This window comes from Python bivittatus, unplaced genomic scaffold, assembly GCF_059951505.1.
Source record: "Python bivittatus isolate LINGU-HERP-01145 unplaced genomic scaffold, Pbiv_v1 ctg000340_np1212, whole genome shotgun sequence".
Lineage (NCBI taxonomy): Eukaryota > Metazoa > Chordata > Lepidosauria > Squamata > Pythonidae > Python > Python bivittatus.
Genome location: NW_028277056.1, coordinates 5,746,759 through 5,766,344, shown reverse-complemented (window position 1 = coordinate 5,766,344; position 19,586 = coordinate 5,746,759). Strand labels below are relative to the sequence as shown.

At 44.1% G+C, this 19,586-nt stretch overlaps 1 protein-coding gene across 4 annotated transcripts in view; it reads left to right on the top strand.

The window, feature by feature from the left end:
* The window catches only part of GAB2 (GRB2 associated binding protein 2), a 135,440-nt gene that overhangs the window by 34,817 nt on the left and 81,037 nt on the right, over positions 1-19,586 (top strand). The gene's annotated exons all lie outside the window — the stretch shown is intronic.

Below are 19,586 nucleotides of genomic sequence, written 5' to 3'. Positions count from 1 at the left end.
ATTGATTATGTGCTATCAAGTCGCTGTTGACTCCTAGTGACCACATAGATATCAAATCAAATCCTTATGGTCATAGACCAGTATAAACCACATAGATAGATTCTCTCCATGATGACCTGTCCCCAACCTGGTCCTTCCACTATTCCAATGGTGCGCTCATCACCTCTGTGACTGAGCTCATCCATCTTGCTGCTGGTCATCCTTTTCTTCTCTTTCCTTCCACCTTTCCCCTCTTGCTCTCCTTTCATTAGCACTGGGAGGCATGCTGCCCCCAACCTGGAAGTAATGTGGAGTCCTCAAGTCTAATAATTCACCAAAGATTGTCCTTCGTGAATGTAAAGCCAACCAAGTAAAGCCATCACCACATCTTGTGGGAAAGAAGTCCACAGGTTCATTCTGTGGTGCATGAAGAACTTATTTTGGTCTATTTATCCTAAATCTTCTTCTAATTGTCATCATTGGATGACCCAGGTGATAGTGTTTGGAGAAAGGAGGACACACTGTCCATTTTCTCCATGTCAGGCATAACTGTAGTCACCTCAATCATATCCCTATTCAGTTGCCTTTTTCCAAGGCTAGAGTATTCACGACTCTAACTTTTTATCACAAGGAAGATGGTTGAGCTCCTTGATCATTTTGATTGCCTACTTCTTCATTTTTTCCAGTGTCGTCCTATCAGATAGGGCAGCCAAAACTATCCCTGGATTCCAGATGCCAAACGGATGTTTCCTGAAAGCTTACAAGCTGCACAGAGGTGCCTTGGGGCTTCCTGATTCTTCAGCAAAACAAAACAAGGGATCTTGAGGTGATGGATAGGTTTATTGAATGGAAAATAATCCTGAAGGGTTTAAAGTTTAAGAATGTTTTAGAAAAGATATGTTCCTAGAATAGAGTCTTTAACCTTGTGGATGTTTGTGTGCGTGAGATTTATTTCTCATTGCATCTTGCCTTTCATTTAAGAGCTCAAGACAATATATATATATAGTGCTCTGTTCTCACAACAAGCTGTCTGTATGTCTTTCTCTATATGCTACATCTCTTTTGTAGTTGTTTCCTTGCTGTTAAGCAAACCAGGCTGGACCACTCACAGCTTTTAACTCTGCATTAAGATGTCTCCTTGGTTTTCCTTCAGTGCTCTCGCTGCTCCTGTTTAACATCCGTTAGACCTGTTGAACAGGTATCATCAGTATCCTGATGATACTCAGCTATACGTCTGAATCCCTAGGTTGAACAGTGATGTTGTCAAGGTCTTGTCCCAGCGCTTGAAGTCTGTCTGGGTCTGCATGGGAGGAACAGGCTGAAATTCAATCCTGACAAGGCTATGGGCCCATGGTTCTTCCAGTGCCAGACATTTTCCGTCTTACCCATACAGTGCTGATGCACAATTTGGGGGGTCCTCCTGGGCTCACAGCTCCTGCTCAAAGAGCAGGTGGAGCTGGCACTAGGAAGGCCTTTGTGCAGGTCCATCTGGGGTGCCAGTCATGCCCTTTCCTGCACCAGGAGTCACTTTTCATGGTTACTCATATCTTAGTCACCTTGTGAGTAAGCTATTGCAGTGCACTGTACTTCAAGGCTGCCCTTGAAGACCACTCAGAAGGTACAGTTAGTCCAGAAACAACTGGCATGAGGAGTTATGGGCATACCTCAGTACACTCACATAATACCTCTGCCTCGTGAGCTGCCCTGGTCACCAGTGAGCTTCTGAGTGCAGTTCAAGATCCTTCATGGCACAGGGTCTGGTTCCTTGAGCGACTGCCTCTCTCTCCTAATTTCTGCCAGCCCCTTAAAGTCCAACACGGTGGGCACGATTCATGTCCCACCTGATAAGCAGTGTCATCTGATGGGACCTAGGCAGCGCATGTTCTCTGCTGCAGGACCTGCCCTTTGCAACAGCATCCCTGCCAAGGTGTGCGTGTATTTGTCTGGCTTGTTTGGCCCACCACCCAACTCAGGACAACTCTGCAGCTTAGAAACCGATGAAGAACAGTCATAAAAATGCAGTGCGTCTCAGCACGAACCCAATTGCCAGCTGAGGACGGCAATGAATTTATAATTATGCCCTCTAAACACAGACTCACGCTGGCCCTATGCCCGAGAGAACAGCCAGCTCTTCTGAGTCTTACAAAAGGACATTGGGAGGGGGACACACTGTCCCACAGAACTGGTTCAGATCACCATGACCCTGCTAACCTTTAAATGATTTCTTGAAACCTGCTCCCCCCCCACCCCCAAAATCTGGGACAGATTAGGATGTGTCCATCTGGTGTGCAGAGTTTGTTCTGGTGTCTGTGTCTCCCTGTAATATTTACTGTTACTTTTTTTTTTTTTTAGATTTTTTACTGTTACGTTACTTTTTGTTTTAATTTTAAATGCTGGGCTTGTTTTTGTATGTGAACGCCACCTGGAGACAGCATTGAGTGGGGCGGTCTTATAAATCTAAAGTATAAATAAATAAGCCTGGGGAATTGCAGATGTGTTGGGAACACTCCTCAGTTGGCCTCCAGATGTGCTGGGGCTTCAACTAAGAGAATTTCTAGGCATGATTTGAAATTCTCTGGATTACAGTTCCAACAATTCTGGAAAATGTCCGTCAGATTGGAGGGAAGATTGGTATTTCCAGCAGATTCTTCTCTGAACCTAATTTCAATTCTGGGATGTGGAGGCTGACCTCCAGATTTTGCTCAGATATGTACCCAACAGTGCTAAATTAGGACGTGTTTTAACTGTAGTTTGTTGAACAAGCTAACTGGTCATCAGTTATGGTTTAGGAACTCCCAGTGGCTTCATGGTACATGTTCTAGCAAAGTATGAGCTGTTGGGTTTTGACATCTCATGTTGTATGAACCTAACCATTCTTGCTTGAAAACCACCTAGCCACTTGTAGCTTACTCAACAAACCATTGCTTAAATCTTGCATCTAACCATGGTGTAAGAGTGCCTTAGTAACCTCCTAATTCTGCCACGTCCCCATGATGTTACCTCCATTTTGTCCTCAGTTCATGACTGAGAATGGCTTAAGTAGTTGCTTGGGGTTTAAGTAGATTAAGTAGCTGTTCAGGAGAGTGCTTTTCCCTTAAGCCAGCAATAACCCACATAGTTTCAAGGTGTGTAAAATCAGACACAGTTCACTGCCTAGCCTGCACTATCCTGACTGGCTAATGACATTCAGAAAGGGAGAATGCAGGAGAACCAGAGGGTTTAACCAATCACATCGCTTAACACGCCCTGCACATGGGAAATCAGGACACTGCAATTCAGCAACAAGCCAGAACAAAAATTGATGCAGGATACGGATAGCAACAGGAACAATCAATTCAAGAATGGGCGGGTACCACATAAGCTTACAAGTGGGAAAAGGACATCTGTGTGACACATGGATCCTTGGATTCTGACTCTTGGTTTTTTAAGATTTTCTAACTTCCTGGGAATCGGTTGATGAGAACATATTTTTCTGCATTTGCTGCAAGACTAGAATGTAGTTTAATGCGGCTTGGCTACCCTCACTGTGCCATGAACATGGATCTATTTGCCAACCTCCACAACATCTGGAAATTGTGGAGCCTTTTACCTACTTCCACTTTCAGCAATAGGTATAAAGGACACTTAATTGTTACTTAAAAAAATAAACCTCTTTCCAGCCTGAAGCTTGTTTGCAGATGATCTTCTGAACACTCCCTGCAGCATTATTTTAGATTTCTTCCCGTAATTATTTGGACTGGACGCTCTTTCCCATCCAGGTGGGTGGGAGGTGGGAAAAAATAATTCAACGTCCTTGGACAGTTTTAATTAAATGGGTCTCCTTTCAGCTTGCAGACTCCTGTAAGGTCTTTTTAAAACTCGTTTTGTTTTTTTCTCATGTGTACAGAGTTATATTTAAAAAAAATAAATAAACGCTGTAAGGAAGGATTCTGTCCACCCCCACCATATTTATTTTGGCCCGCTGTGGCATTCCATATTTCTCGAAAAAGTCCCATAGACCTTAAAAATCCAGCAAAAACACAGTAGTTGCTAAGTTACCGTTTGGGCTGCCTGGAGTTTTCTCCTGTGAGTGAAGAGCCGTTCAAGATCACAGAGAGTATGTTCAAGGTCACTTAAGATTAAGTAGCCCTGAACTTCCTTTTACTTTATTATTGACTCACTCTAAAGATATAACGTTAAGCTTTTTTTCCCCTAGTTCCAGACTAAAAAAATTAAGTCTCCTTTCAGTCCAGCTCAACTTGCAGCTTTCTTAGCCAGAGTGCAAAAGTGGCTTGCTGTTGCTGGTTTTCAGTTTAACTCACATCTGATAGGATGTCCTGGTTGTCTCCTATCCAAGGGCTAATCAAGTCCAAACCGCCTTCCAAGCCCAGAATTCTTCAGGTCTTGGGGGTGGGAAGGTGGTTATGTGGGCCTGAGGCGTTGAACTTTTTCACATTACACATAGAGGCTGGATAATGAATTCATCCACTGTCTGGGTTTGCACTCAGATGGGGCCAGGAATAAACCAGAGACTGTCTGCTGGCAAGCCCACTTGTGTTGTGCAAGATGACCTTCAACAGGGCCTTGCTGGTCATCCAGTTTGGATAGGCAGAATCCAGATATCCAGACCTCAAATCATAGAATGCTTAGTAGGTAGCAAGCACCTTCTTGAAATTGTGCTCAGAAACATACTAGTGGCTTCTGAAGCTCCCACAGCAACAGTGCGATGGTGCAAAGCTGAGACTTCCCAGTAGACGTGGAAGGTGCAGCATTTTAGATGAGATGAAGTCTCTGGGTAGTCTTCAAGGGCGGTCCCATGTGGAGGGAATGACAGAAATCCCTTCCCCTAAATAAGAAAGAATTTAGAAATCAGATTCGAGCGCTGCCCTGGGGCACCATGCCCAACCCCCCCCCCCCATGCAACACAACACAGCCAACGTTGTTGATTTAATTGATTTGTACGGCTGCCCAATGCACCATAGCAACTCTGGACAGCTAACAGCACATAAAAACCACCAACAGATGAACATCAAACAACAAGAAGCAACATTATACAGTACTCAGTCATAAATCCATAGAATATATACCCAAATGGTCGTCTTGAGCAATACCCCAACACCAGTGAAAATCTCAACATTTCATGGGATCAAACTAACCCCTTGACCCTGCCCTCCAACCCTATTCCCTGGAAGACAACCAGGTCTTTGAAGCTTTCTGAAGACCTATAATGGTGGTCCTGCAATGACATTCTCCATTTTTCAATGAGAGTTCATTTTTTGACAATTCCAAATACAACGGGAAGAATCTGGGATGTAGCATGACAATTACATGCCCACAAGGTGTCATACGCAATGCAGGGGGAACCGGATGAGCTGGCCCCAGATCTTTATTGAGACGATGGCTTGTCTGAGACGGGTGGCCCTAAATCGAATGAATGGTCCTTGATTTTGTGATTATGAAACTGGACTATGGTCTTTATGTGAAAACAACAGCCTGTTGTACATTTGTACCAAACGATGCCCCTTTCCTGGTAGATTGTGGGTGCAAGTTGACTGAATATAATTATTAATCCTCGACTGATTTGCTTCCGTTCTTCTTGAGGCCAAATGTTTAATTCCACCCTAACGGGCAGCGGTGTTTATAACCTGCAAAGGCTCAAGGTATTTGCAGTCTAAGCCAGTCTTATTTCCAACCCCGCAAACTATTAATACGCTGGCAGCAAACCGCAGATGTCAGAATGTAGACTTTTTCTTTGCACAAACACAGGGGGATAATATTATGGTTCGGTGATTTTGGGGGGAGGGAAAGGGAACTTCCCAAGCATAGGAATTGGGGTGTTTCTGCAAATCAGGATGAATCAGGTCTAAAGTAGCCCATTGCGGATGGTCGGATTCAATAGGTCAGATTGGCTCATGAAACTAAGGTTGAAATGCGTCAGGCCCCCCCCACCCCCCACCCGGCAGAAATAAAATAAATAAACCTATGTTTAACCAGCTCTGTTTGCAAGAACAGTTTTGCATTTTGTCTGTGTTCTCATATCTGTTTATCCGGGGTTTATTCAATGGATCCAGTTTTCTGAGTTCACCCAGTACACCAGCCTGTACATTTTTTTTTATTTATATGCCACTCAGCCCATCAAGGCTAAAGCAGCTTACAGAGGGGAAATAAATACAATATTAAAATTAAGAAAAAAATCATAAATCGTAACAGAAACAAAACTACAGCACCCAAAGGAACTGCTGCAACATGAAGATCCGTAATGGGAGGGTGGCCGTCATTAAAGGTCTCAATCCAAAGGTTGTTGTAAGTCAGTGTTTTTCAACCTTGGCAACTTGAAGATGTGTGGACTTCAACTCCCAGAATTCCCCAGCCAGCTAAACCAAATCAAGAAATACATCCAAATCAGGAGTGACGAATGAATTGGTGCAATATGTTAATAAGCATATTTATTTATATTTGCTCCTAAACACAAACCCCATGCCGGCTGGGGGATTCTGGGAATTGGAAGTCCACCCATCTTCAAGTTGCCAAGGTTGAGAAACATTGTTGTAAGTGGTGTGCGATTCTCTGCAACTTAATTGGCAGATATGAGACTTAATTGTGGTGCAACCTAAGAATGACAGTCTGTTTTAACCCGTTACTGAATATGAAGCAAAAATCCCCATTCATGATTTTGTAGTGAAGCCAGTCGCTGTGTTTGATCCTGTAGGGAGAGAGAATCTGAATTATTCTTTGTTGCGAGCTCTTTGGAAACAATATCCTGATTTACTGTCACAGAGCAGATAAAATGACTTTTGCACGCAGTCTCAAAGTTTCACAGAGCTACTTACCCCCCAAAAATTAAAAACAGAAACAAAAAAACCAGGAACAAATTATTGATCGTCGCAGCCTATCAGCTATCCTAACTGCCAGCGCCAGCTCCTTGTTCATTTTGCCAAATACCTGTTACCCATTTCAGTCAAAGTATTTTGGGTGTTCTTTGTTTCTTCTTTTAAACGCAACCAAGACTAGACGCTCCTTAGGAGAATTAGCCAGAGGACTTGCTGCAGGTAGAGGCTGTGCAGAATATACAAAACTGGAATCCGTCTCTCTTCGGTGATAGCATCCAAAATCAGCATCTTCAAGAAATAGTGAGTTGAACTACGTCGAAGAATGACCAGGCACGGATCTAATTTGCAGTGGGAAAATCTGCTAGGGCTGCTTCAGCTCTCTTGCATCGTTTGGATTTTTCCTTTTTTTAAATTGGGGTTTAGGAACAAATAAATAAATGCGTTTATTAACATATTGCATCAGCTCTCGTCCGTCCGTCAGTCCGGTGTACTTTTTGATTTGTGTTTAGGAGCAAGTAAATAAATAAATACACTTACTAACATCTTGCATCAGTTCATTCTTGTCACTCATGATTTGGATGTATTTCTTGATTTGGCTCAGGAGCAAATCATGAAATACACTTACTAACATCTTACAGCAGCTCTCGTCACTCATTGTTCAAATGCATTTTTTGGCTTAGATTTAGAAGTGAATGAATAAATCCATTTACATATTGCAGTAGCTGGTTGTCACCACTCACTGAGCTCTAGTAGGAAAGATGGGATTGAATGATAACAAAATAAAAGAAGAACCCACCAACTTTAAAGTTAACCAGACTTAGGTTAACTCTAAACTGTGAAGGCAGACCCCGAGCCTTTATCTGACTTGGTTAAGTATGTTGTGTTGAACGCAGCTGTTGTGTTACTGCCTAGGGCTAATTCCAAACCATCTTTAATGTGTCCTGCAAATGAAATGACAGTCAAGGGCTTGTATATGTTGACACACTCCAACATGTGGGGTGTCCTGAACCCTAATAGAAGGGCTGGCGCGTAAGAAATGCATTTATACCGAAGGATGGTCCTCTTCAGCAAATGTCCCTGAAGATGTTTTCAAACATTTCCCTTTCTCTCCCATTCTTTGAAACGGGAAGAAAAGACACAGAGAGGGACATTTTGCAAGGAGAACTGGAACATTCAGAAACGAACAGTTGCCGTTTTCTTGATTCTTGCTCCTCACTTGTGAATAATACTCTCTGCTATGTCTGGTTTAATGAGCAGAATAATGGTATGGAAAGAAGCTTGTGGTATTATGTAGTCATTTCGCCCTGTTAATGAACTTTAGGATTTGAGACATTTGTTTTTCAGGTCCTTGGATTCCGCTTTGCAGAAGTGTTTTTTCTGGGAGGTGTGACCTCAAAGAGAATGAATATGAGATCATCGGAGTATCTCTCCAGACAAGATTTGTTCATGGCAGTGTTATTTTTCCTCTCCTAATTCCAAAAGGCTGAAATGCTAAAGCTATTTTCCACCTGAGGAGGTGACAGCTAATGCTCTTAGACTTTGCTAGAGGACAACATGATCCACCCACGAATTCACTGCTTTTTATACATTTGTCTGGAGATGATAGCGATGATGATAAAAATGATGACGATTTGCATTTCCTCAGTCCTCTTATGCTAAATTACCTCTCCCGTTCACGATCCAGCGTTCAACTTTTCTTAAGTTTCTAGACCTTATGATTTTGAACCAGATCTTGAGGACAGAGTTTCCGATTCTTTATGCTTGCTTCTGCTTTGATTGCTTACTAATGAAAAGGCCCAAGTGATGGGAACTGGAGGAACCAGAAACATGCCTGGAAAATGGAAGTAACAAAATCATTTATGTATTGTTTGTTTGTTGACTTTTCCCATGGTATAGTATGTTGTGTGAAGCCCCTTGAGATCATTTATTCCAGTGACAAAACTTTGTAGTTGTTTGTAGGTGAAGAATGCTTGGTGCCACTCGCTACAGCTATGTTGAAAATGACGATGCTATAGGAGGTTCAGGGGGCACTTTGGGAGAGTCATATCAACACTAACCCTAACTCCAGGGTTGGTGATTATGCAACCCTGCCTTAAACCACGTATTGCTGGGCAAATATTCCACATTTCTCATTCATCAACATGCTTTCAGTTAGTTATATGTTATCAGATCAGGCTCAACTCCAGTATGGACTAAAGTCCAATATCATGTCTCTGGTGATAATCCATTTCAAGTTCTCCAGTGATCTTCCTTGATATGGTCTGTCCACCTTATCCATTGCTTTCTCCTTCATCTTTGTTCAACCTTCAAGCTCAGATGTGTTCTTCACAACCACCTCAATTCATAATTTGAAGGTATCTGTCTTCTTTCTCTCTCTCTTTCTTGCTGTGTCCAGCTTTTATAGCCATGCATTATTACTGGAAGGACTCTTGGTTTTACTTATCTGTGTTTGCATAAAAATAGCCTCATCCTTCATGATCTTGGCTAATTTGTCATTGCTTTCCTCCTTAGCATGAACCTTCTCTACTTCTTCAGAATACTGTCCATCTTTATTCTTGATCCCAAGAAAGCAAAATTATTGCGGTCACCATCTTCACAATGAACAGTACCTTTGTCAATCAGCCCAACTTGGTGTTCTCTACATATGCTGGAACTCTCTAAATTTTCAGCCACTCCTGTCTGTGCTGGCTGAGGATTATGGGAGTTGGTTCAACAGGCCTGAAGGGTGGTGAGTTGGGAGGGAAGCCCTTGTACATGTTTAAGACGTAGTCTGTTGCTTAATACGCTTCAAAATGGATTTAGAACCCATGTTGGTATTTGATACTGAAATTTTTGTGGATAGGAACAATGAGAATAATGGGGATCAGAGAATCATAGAATTGTGGAGCTGAAAGGATCCAGAAAGATCATTTAGACCAATTTTCTGCAACATTGGTTCCACCTTTGAGAGGTGACTGTGCAGCCTCTTCTTAAAAACTTCCAGAGATGGGGAACTTAGAACCTCCATAGGCAGGTTGATCCACTGTTGGAGAGATCTTGTCACCAGCAACTTTTCCCTTATATTTAAGTAAAATCTAAGTAAATGCAACTTGTACCTGTAAATTTCTGCTTCTTTTTTCTGTGGCCATGGAAAATAGTTCCCAACCTTCATGGCCACACAGAGACATTTATTCAGACCTTTCTATGCTAGCCTTTTGTATGCAACTTTCACAGCCCCATCCATTTACGTTAAAGCTGGCTTGGTAGCAGGACAATATTGCCATAGACAAATCACACCCTTATCCAGGACCCCCATTTTCCCTCTTCCTCTTAAATTGCTTTTCCTCCCCAACAGATGCTTGGCACAGTCTTCTCTTCATTCTTCGAGGGTTCTCCACAGTTTTTGGTAGCTCCCTCTAGTGCTTGAGTAGAGCCATATGACCTCTCCTTGCAAAATAAGTTCTAGTTCTCTAGGATTGAACCTTAGTGTCTGCGATAAACTGTCTCCTGCTGCTTCCTCCATACTTGATTGTTGTCTCCAAACAGATTTCAACATCATTCTCCCTCCCCATCCCCAGCCAACTGGTGGATTCCCCCATGACGTGTTTCTTCCAACCCTAGCAGCTCCTTTGCAATTGTGTTTGTTGGAAACTTGCTATAGCGTTTCTCCATTCCCAACAGTTGGCTGGGTATCTTGGGTTCCCACTCCCCGGTGTTAATCTTCTGCTACCATTTCATCTCCTCAGAGAGTGTGCATCCCCCACACACACTTTTTCTGCAGAAAACACCCCAGCCAATGATGTCACCAGCCCTTGAATTTTTTCCATCTTGCAGCTTTGCCAGTGACTGATTTCTGTACAATCCTCAGAAGGCCCATCTGGCGAAACGTTACGTTCTCCATAGCCTAGATGGGAAAACACTGGCGAGCAACCAGGCTCCGATTCAAAGATCTCTGCGTGCGTAACCAGAGTTTATACTGACCTTTGAAGACAGGGCTGGGATGCTTGAATACCAGATGGCCAAGTTTGGAACTGAAGACTGGTACCTGGACCTGACTGAAAAATAGAAGCTTCTCTCTGAAAGGAAACCAGAGCAGGATTAGTGCAAAAGAAAGGAGAGCCCGGTGACTTTTGCTGGGCTGGGAGGTTGTAAAATGAGGTTCAGACAGAGGCTGTGTTCCCAAAATTTGCTTAGCTAGGTCAGAGCTAGAGACTGCATTAGCACAAGAGACTAAGTTTGATTATTGTTAACCTTGTTTTTTGATGCACATATATCTGGCTTAGCATGCTTTGTTCTCCTAGTTCATTGATTGAATGATGGTTCCATGTCTGGTGCAAATCTAGAAAATGGGATTAATTTAGAAACCAGGTTAAATGTGTTACATGAATGTGCCCATTAGGAATAGACAACCTGAGTTCTAATTTGATAAGTCCCTATGGAAGCCATGAATTCAGAAAGAGAGAAAGTGATGGCTCAAATCAAATAGATCAGACAGACCAGTAAGGTCAGTTTGATTCCCAAAACAATTTGATAATTTGGTTCCCAGAATATTAAAATTAAAAAAAAAACCAAGCAGAAGATGGCAAAAAAAAAAAATTGCATTACAGGTAGTCCTTGACTTATGACCGTTCATTTAATGACCATTCACAGTTACAATGATAGTGAAAAAAAGTTACTTACAACCAGTCCTCTCACTTACAACCATCGTAGCATTCCCACGGTCACATGACCAAAATTTGGGCACTTGGCAACCAGCATGTATTTACAATGGTTGCAGCATCCCAGGGTCACATGATCACCAATTGTGACCTTCCCAGCCAGCTTCCAACAAGCAAAGTCAATGGGGAAGCCGGATTTGCCTAACGACTGCAGTAAAGAGGTTGTAAAATTGGGCACAACTCACTTAACAACCACATTGCTTAATGATGGAACTTCCAGTCCCAGTTGTGGTCATAAATCAAGGACTACCTGTAATTATTTCTTACTGGCAAAAAAAAAAAAAAAGACCAGGGGGTCTGTTCTTGATTGGCAGTTGGCAATTACCAGCAGAAAACAAGCCAGCTAGGCTGACTGGCCTTTTTGTGCTGACAAGCAGAAAATAAGACGTGCTTTCACAGCATCTGAGCATGTGCAGTGATATCACCATATAAGCCCCACCCTGTAGTGACATAACAAAACAGGAAGGTAACCAAGAGGTGATGATGTCACGGCAGGATGGCGTTGGCCATCCCATCTCCCATTTTTCTGCAGACGCTCCTGGCTCCATCTTTTTATAGCATTGGTCCCATCTACTCCTTGCACCACGCCGGCTGGGGAATTCTGGGAGTTGACGTCCACACATCTTAAAAGTTGTAGAGGTTGAGAAACATTGGTTTAGGGTTCCGTGTGTCGCGGGAACCCCACTATGGATTAGTTGTCCTAATTGCATTCAGTGTCACACACCTCTTAAAGTTGCCAAGTTTGAAAAACGCTGGATTAAGGCGTCTCTTTCCAATGGAAGGATCCAAAATCATTCCCTCCATCTCAAAGCCTTCTTTTCCCTCCCATCTTATTTTCATTGGGACCCTTTCCATTTCCAGAGTTATTGCTCAGGAGGTTATGTTTACATGTCTTGGTATTTGCCTTTCCTCTATTTATTGTTTTCCTCCTTCCCCCCACTCCTCCCCCGTGAACTCATTGATCCTTTCTCCCCTGCCTTGCATAAGCACATAAATATTTAAGAAGCGAAAGGCAGCTCTCACCTTTCATGCATTATTCAGCAAAACATCCTTGCTCTTTAATGCGTCAAAAGCAAGCAGCCAGCCACGTTAGAAGGTGCCCTCTTTGCTGACCCCGCTGAGCGCAGGGTCAGATGGGCCAAAGAGAGGAGGGAGGGAGATGGTTTGTCCAAGGGGCAAATCTGAAAACCCATCACCCCGTCTGTCAGCCATCCGAGGTAATCCAGACAAGAAACTCCAACCATGAGTACTAACGCTACCTTTATTGTAAGGTTACATTAACGGAATCTTGCAAATCTGAAAGCACATCTCTCCCCCGCCCCCCGCCTAGTCTTTACTTCCCAGGGAACGAGGGAAAGTCCCTTCTGAGGCGCTTCCCACACCCCTTTTCCATCTGTGGGCTGAGATGTCCCTTATCTGACCACTGCCCTGGCTGTGGCTCTTCCTCCTGTCTCCCAAGGTCATTCGCATATCCCGTTATAAGGGCAGACCTTGTGTGTGACCTTTCTGTGAGTCCAAGAAACTAGGGACAGTCCCTTCTGAGATGCTTCCCACACCCCTTTTCCTTCTGTGGGCTGAGATGTCTCTTATCTGACCCCTGCCTTGATTGTGGCTCTTCCTCCTCCTGTCTCTTGAGGATATTCCCACAGACCATGAGAGCCTTTTTTTATCTAACTGAGTTTCAGCAAAGTCATGGGGGCATGGAATGGACGAGGTGGCATTTGGGCCACCATTAGGAGAAAGCAGGAAAAGTCCTTCAACACCGCAAGGTAATCTTGGCCATGTTCTAGTCCTTCAGATAACTGTCCTGGAAACATTATTTCCCAGTTCACTTCCTGACTTCCTGTGGCACCTCAACATCCCTATGTTTTGCTTGGGGAGAGAGGTGCATCCTGTGAAAAATGGCATGCAGTGCAAAGAAAGGAGTGAGATGCCCTGCTTGTGGCTAAGAACATGGCTGGAAAAAAGAGTTGCCATGACATGTTTTTGCTGTGGTTCTGTGTAAGTGAGGGGCGCTCCCATCTCCTCACTGACATTCATCTACTGAGCATATGTTGGAAGATTGGTAACCAGTGCACATAGAACTCACATGTGGAGAACTAATACATGAACGGAAGACTGATTATTCACCTTAACCTATGTCAGTGTTTCTCAACCTCGGCAACTGGAAGATGAGTGGACTTCAACTCCCAGAATTCCCCAGCCAGCATGGCTGGCTGGGGAATTCTGGGAGTTGAAGTCCACTCATCTTCCAGTTGCCGAGGTTGAGAAACACTGATCTAGGTTAAGCATCATAAGTCTGTGCCATGCTATCTAAGGACTTAAAGTTCTGATGAACAGTCAACCCTTGATTTTACAGGTCTCAGTTCAGTGGACTTCAGATGCCATGGACCAAGTCTAAGTTTGGACCTTGCCTCAACAATCTGGACAAAGTCTGTTGTTTGGTGGATCATTCTGGACCAGGTTCCTACAGTCTATGTCCCTCATGGACAAGTTCTGCATGCAGAAAATTCCACTGGCCCTTTCCCAGAGATCCATCTCTAACAGACGTTGTAATTGGAGATGATACAGAAGCTAAACCTGGTACAAAACGTGGCAGTCAGACTATTGGCAGGACATCCTAGCCCATCTAGAATAACTTATTGATTTCACAGTGGCTTCTGAGCCTGATTCAAAGTGGTAGTTATTAGGTTTTACGCCCTGGCATAAAACATGGCACCAGGGTACATCAGGCACCGCCTTGTGAAACCTGAATCTGCCTGTCTGACCTGAATATTTGGAGCTGGCAGGATGCAGTTTCCTTCCTCCCTCCCATCGCACCACACATGGGATTGTACATTGTGCATGTATATTTTGCAGGCAGCAGACTTTCTCCTTCCCCATGTACTATGCTTCCCTGAAGGTATATTGGCTTCACCCCTTCCTGATTTTAGTCCCTTTAAAGCAGTGTTTCTCAACCTTGGCCATTTTAAGAGGTGTGGACTTCAATTCCCAGAATTCTCCAGCCAGCATGGCTGGCTGGAGAATTCTGGGAGCTGAAGTCCACACCTCTTAAAATGGCCAAGGTTGAGAAACATTGCTTTAAAGTATAACACGTATGACTTCTGGGGCGTGGGGGAAGAATGAGATATTTTTTTGATTTTTAATTTCTCCGCCAGTGGAACTGACTTTTGGGGGTTTGGCCCAACCTGACCCCAAAAGTGCGATCTTAGACAAGCTTTGGCCTCAGAACTTCTACTATTCTGGTAGCAACGATGATGCAACTTATTGGGAGGGGGCTGAACGGAGAAGCCTCAGCTAGGCTTTAAGGCCAGCCTAAACACCCCTGGCCCCCAGATGTTTTGCATCTGTAATCCCCATCAGCCAGTGCCTTTATCAGCCGTGGTCAGGGGCTATGGAAGAGCTGATCCAGCAACAGAAGGAAAGTTTCAGTTTGCCTGTCACCACTCCTAAACAGCATCATGCGTTTGATATTATTTGTGGCATGGCTATGCTGCATTTAATTCAAGAGCTCAAGCGTATCTTCCTGTTTTCCTCCAAGCCTTGTCAGGAAGGTTGGGCTGAGACAAGATGACAGGTCCAGAGCCTCCCAGGGAGCTTCCATGCTGAGGGGGGACTAGATCTGGATCTCCCCATTCCTAGCCCAACACCTTCACTACTACCCCACATCTGCTATGGGGTTGAGTGGGAGGGACTGGCCCCAAATCCCCCCCCAAACTGAAGAAGGACTAGAATCTGTGTCCCCCTGGGCTGAATCAACCAGCCTCTTTACCGCCCCGTCATTTCCTTCTGAGAAGGATGAGAGTGTTCCTCGCGCATAGAAAGCTTGCACACCGATTCCATTGTCCTAGCACTTAATTCTACGGGCTATTTTTGTTAGCTCCAAAGATCGTGGAGCACAGAGGATCATTCAGGCACAGGTTTCCAGCCCCTTTCCTCCCAAACAGCATAGCCTGGGAAATAGCCCCGATCACGTCATTCTTCTGGTCATGTGCTTCAGCTTTGAGGCAGAGAGAACAGGGCAAGTTGGTGTGGAGTTATTGCAAACCAGTGACGTTCTCGCTCGTGTGGGCCTCTTATCTTGTGCATGTGGTTATGACTATGATCACTTGACTTCCATATGTCTTCCTTCCTTTTTTTTTTTTTAGAAAAAAAACCCAGGCATTCTTTGTAATCTTTTTAATCACCTTATTTTCTGTTCACCTCATCAAATTCCCTTTAATGTGGAACTCTCTGTGGCCACAGTGACGAACAGGCTGAAGGACTTTCAAAGCAGAAGAGTTCCATTTCGTCCCCGTATCATGGCGGACCATTAAAACTTCCAGGCTGGCAGATACCTCCCAAGTGGAGAATTTAAATGGTGCTCTTCTGTGCTTAGGTCCCTGGGCTTTCCCTGAAGGATTTGAATTGGGCATTCAGCCTTCAGGGCTGCTCTTCTCTTCCTCTCTGGCCTGGTTTGGCATATCATTGGCATGGGTCAACAGAATCAGGGACCGCCTGCCATGCGTGCCTTCCTGGACCACCGTTTGGGATTCGAATTGTAGATTTTCAGGTTTCCCAGGTGAGCAAGTACGTCCCAAAATGAGGATGGAATTTCCCCCCCCCCCATTTTTAAAAATTAGAACATGGGTTGCATGACCACTGCTCTCCTCCGCCCCCATCCTGCCACACTTGATCAGCTCTGGCCCATTTATTTATTCCTAAATTTTTATAGATCGCCCTTCCAAACCATGCTTTCCCATTATGGCTTAGAACAGGGTTCCTCAACCTTGGCCACTTTAAGACGGGTGGACTTCAACTCCCAGGATTCCCCAGCCAGCAAGCATGCTGGCTGGGGAACTCTGGGAGTTGAAGTCCACGCATCTAGGGACTTCAGGGCACTTATAGGGGAGCACTTATAGCACTTATATAGCACTTTATTCTGCTGGTTCAGCTGAGAAGGGAAAGACCCTTGCCCAAAGCCAGAGGAGATTCCAGTCAGCTAAGTAAGTCAAAGTGGAAAGTGAATCAATGCAAGGGATCTTCGTGCATTTAGAAAAAATATTGCAGAATTGCCATCATTCTTTTTGTTCTCATCTCACTTTATCTCATACCTAACTACCACAACAGAATCTCAAAAGCTATCTGCCTGAGGGTCTAGGTGCATCTTGGTGACTCAAGCAGAAAAATCGATTTCATCTACCCAGCCATGGGTGAAATGCAGATTTGGGGGGTATTAAGGCACAAGAAAGTGAAATGGTGCACCGCAAATTCTGTGCAGACGGTTCCATACGTTTCTTTCAAGATACGCATTCTGGAACGTGCATGCACTTGTGCAAGCCGTTTTCCATAATAGAACACATATATTTATCACGCTTTTGGTGTATTTTTTGCAAATACTTGTTTATTGTAAAACCATGAACATGTCCCTGATTTTTACTTTGTTATTTTGGTTCAGGAAGCGTGAAGTGGCATTCACATTAAAAAAAACTACCCAGTTAATGTCTTCCCAACCTTACTGAAAACATGAGAACATCTCCAAGACTAGGTTAATAATCACAGACACTCCTTCCCAAAATGTGGCTTTCAGTCTCACTGTGGATGGAGATGGAACACTGATATTTGTTTACTACCACTAATAAGATAGGAGTATCAGATAGCACTCCATTTTGGGGGGGGGCGGTGTAGAGCCTCCATGTCTAGGTTAATAATCAAAATCTATTCAACTGAGAAGCTTAGCTTGAAAGCTTCATTTTTGTTCTACCAGATCTGATTCTCAGTCCAACGTAAAATATTTACAAGGCTGGTCCCACCACTTGGTGAACTTAGGACAAGCAGACTGTGTGTTAGGGCCCACTCCTTACCAAGTGCCCTTCCAATCCATTGTTCGGAGTAGCTAATTTATTACACTTCCAATACATGGATCTTTTGAACATCTTGGTGCTGTCGGTAATGGTATGTGGGAATGATTTTGGGAGGGAGAAGAACTGCAGACTAGACAACGGGGGATAAGAGGCAGCTTAGCCCAGAAAAGGAATAGGGGTGTGGCAAACGTCTCAGAAGGGACCCTCCCTAGGTTCTTGGGCTGTAAAGGAGGAGAGGAGAAGTGCACTTTGAGACGTGCAAGATTGATGTCACCTTTGCAAGGCAGTCCAGACAAGAAGCACACCCAGTAGTACTAGCTCTAACTGTATTGTAAGGTGACATGAACAGAATCTTGCAAATCTGAAAGGATGTCTCTTCCCCTCACCTTTACAGTCCAAGAAACTAAGGAGGGTCCCTTCTGAGGTGTTTGCCACTCCCCCATTCCTTCTGTGGAGTCAGCTGCCGCTTGTCTGACCATTGTCTAGCCTGTGACTCTTCCTCCTGTCTCCCAGGGTCATTCCCACAAACAGTTACACTGTCTGGGCTACTCCAGAGCAACATAGATAGGACAGCCATCCTCAACTTGACCGCAGAGAGGAAAGATCTGGTGGGGAAGAAATGGTCATATTGTCCTCCTTTTCCAGTGGTGATCCCACATCTGCTTGGGGCAGATGTCCTTGGCACTGCCGAACATTTTAGATAGGCTTGACAGGATTTTTAAAGTTAGTCCCCCTCCACCCCAACAGCCACCTCCTGCAAATTCTCCTTTCCATTTTATGCCAGTGGGAGAGCAGTAAAAAAGACCATCGCTCATTGAGCGATAGGAGTCCTTTCCTTTCCACCTCTTGAATTTGCTCGTGCGCATCATCGCCGCCATGCTTTCCATGGTGCTGGGGCGCGGCTCTCATATCCAGCTTGGTTAGAAGCAAACAAATTCACCTGCAGGGTAAAATATAATGTTGGATGAAAAGGTGCTTTGGCTGTGTAAACAGATGTTCAGTAGGAAGCTCATGTATTTGCTTTGCATTTAAAGGATAGACATGACTGAAGATACTCCTCCTCTGCAAACTGTGTGAAGTTCTGTATGGTGTTTAGAGCTGGAGGAGGCCCAGGGGAAATTAAAATGATGCATAAGCTTCTTTAGCGTAGTGAAAAGAGGCAAAATAAAGGGTAGCACACTCATAAAAATGTGTACGAGTTTCAAGGTGGTTCCAAAGGATTCCTTGTCACGCCAGGGCATGGTTCAACTGGGGAACTCTCTTCCGCAGGAGGGAGAGATGGCCGCTTGTCTGGAGGGCTCTCAAAGAGGGTTTGATCAGTGCATGACAAAGAAGGCTAGACCAGCAACTTCTGGTCACAATGGTTGTTGCGGTAAATATTGGAGACTCTCAATATCAGTTGCTGGTATAGACAGGTGAAGGTGTGGAGTTGTGCCTGTGTTATCCCTTGTGTGCATTTCTGTGTCCCCTGATAGGTTGAACTGCAGTTCCCGGCTACTACATCTGGCTGGAGGAGATCCACCTAGGCTTGTGAGAAACTCCAGCTGATTTCTGGTTTTTATTTACAATGTCAATACAATACAATACAATACAAAATACTTTAATGACCAAGTATAAAATATATACAAGGAATTTGCCTTCGGTGACGAACGGCAAGATCAACAGTGCATTTGGATAGCAACAGAAAAATAATAAACAATAACACTGCCCAGTAAAATAACTTTTTCAAAGGGAGAAGCCACTGTCCAGCACATATCGAGTCATGTAGTGTTTAACAGAGCAATGGCACAAGGGAAAAAACTATTCTGATATCTAGATGTCTCAATATATGTCCAACAGCAAACCTTGACACATATATCCATACAGACTGGTGCCAATTGGCCAAATAGCTGCTGTGATGGGTCTGGCCTGTCACAAAACACTCATTTAGCCCAGTTCCCCACCCATCGTAGCGTTCTCTAGGCAGGGGAACACATACCCAGATCATGCCCTGGAATGGAGCTACCCAGCATTTTGATTTTCCAGGAATACTTCTGAGACTATGTTTATGGTCTCTTTAGGGCCAGAGCATGATTATCCATTGGTGGGGACAAGAGTGGGGAAGAAGCTACGTGCACCGCATGAGATGGTGCAAGTGGTACAATGCAATGCAAATCAAGATGCAATTAATTCAGTAATGTAATTTGTGCAATGATAACAGGAGTCATTGAGATGTCCTTGTGCCCTATTATGGATCCCTATGACTACCGTAACCGTAC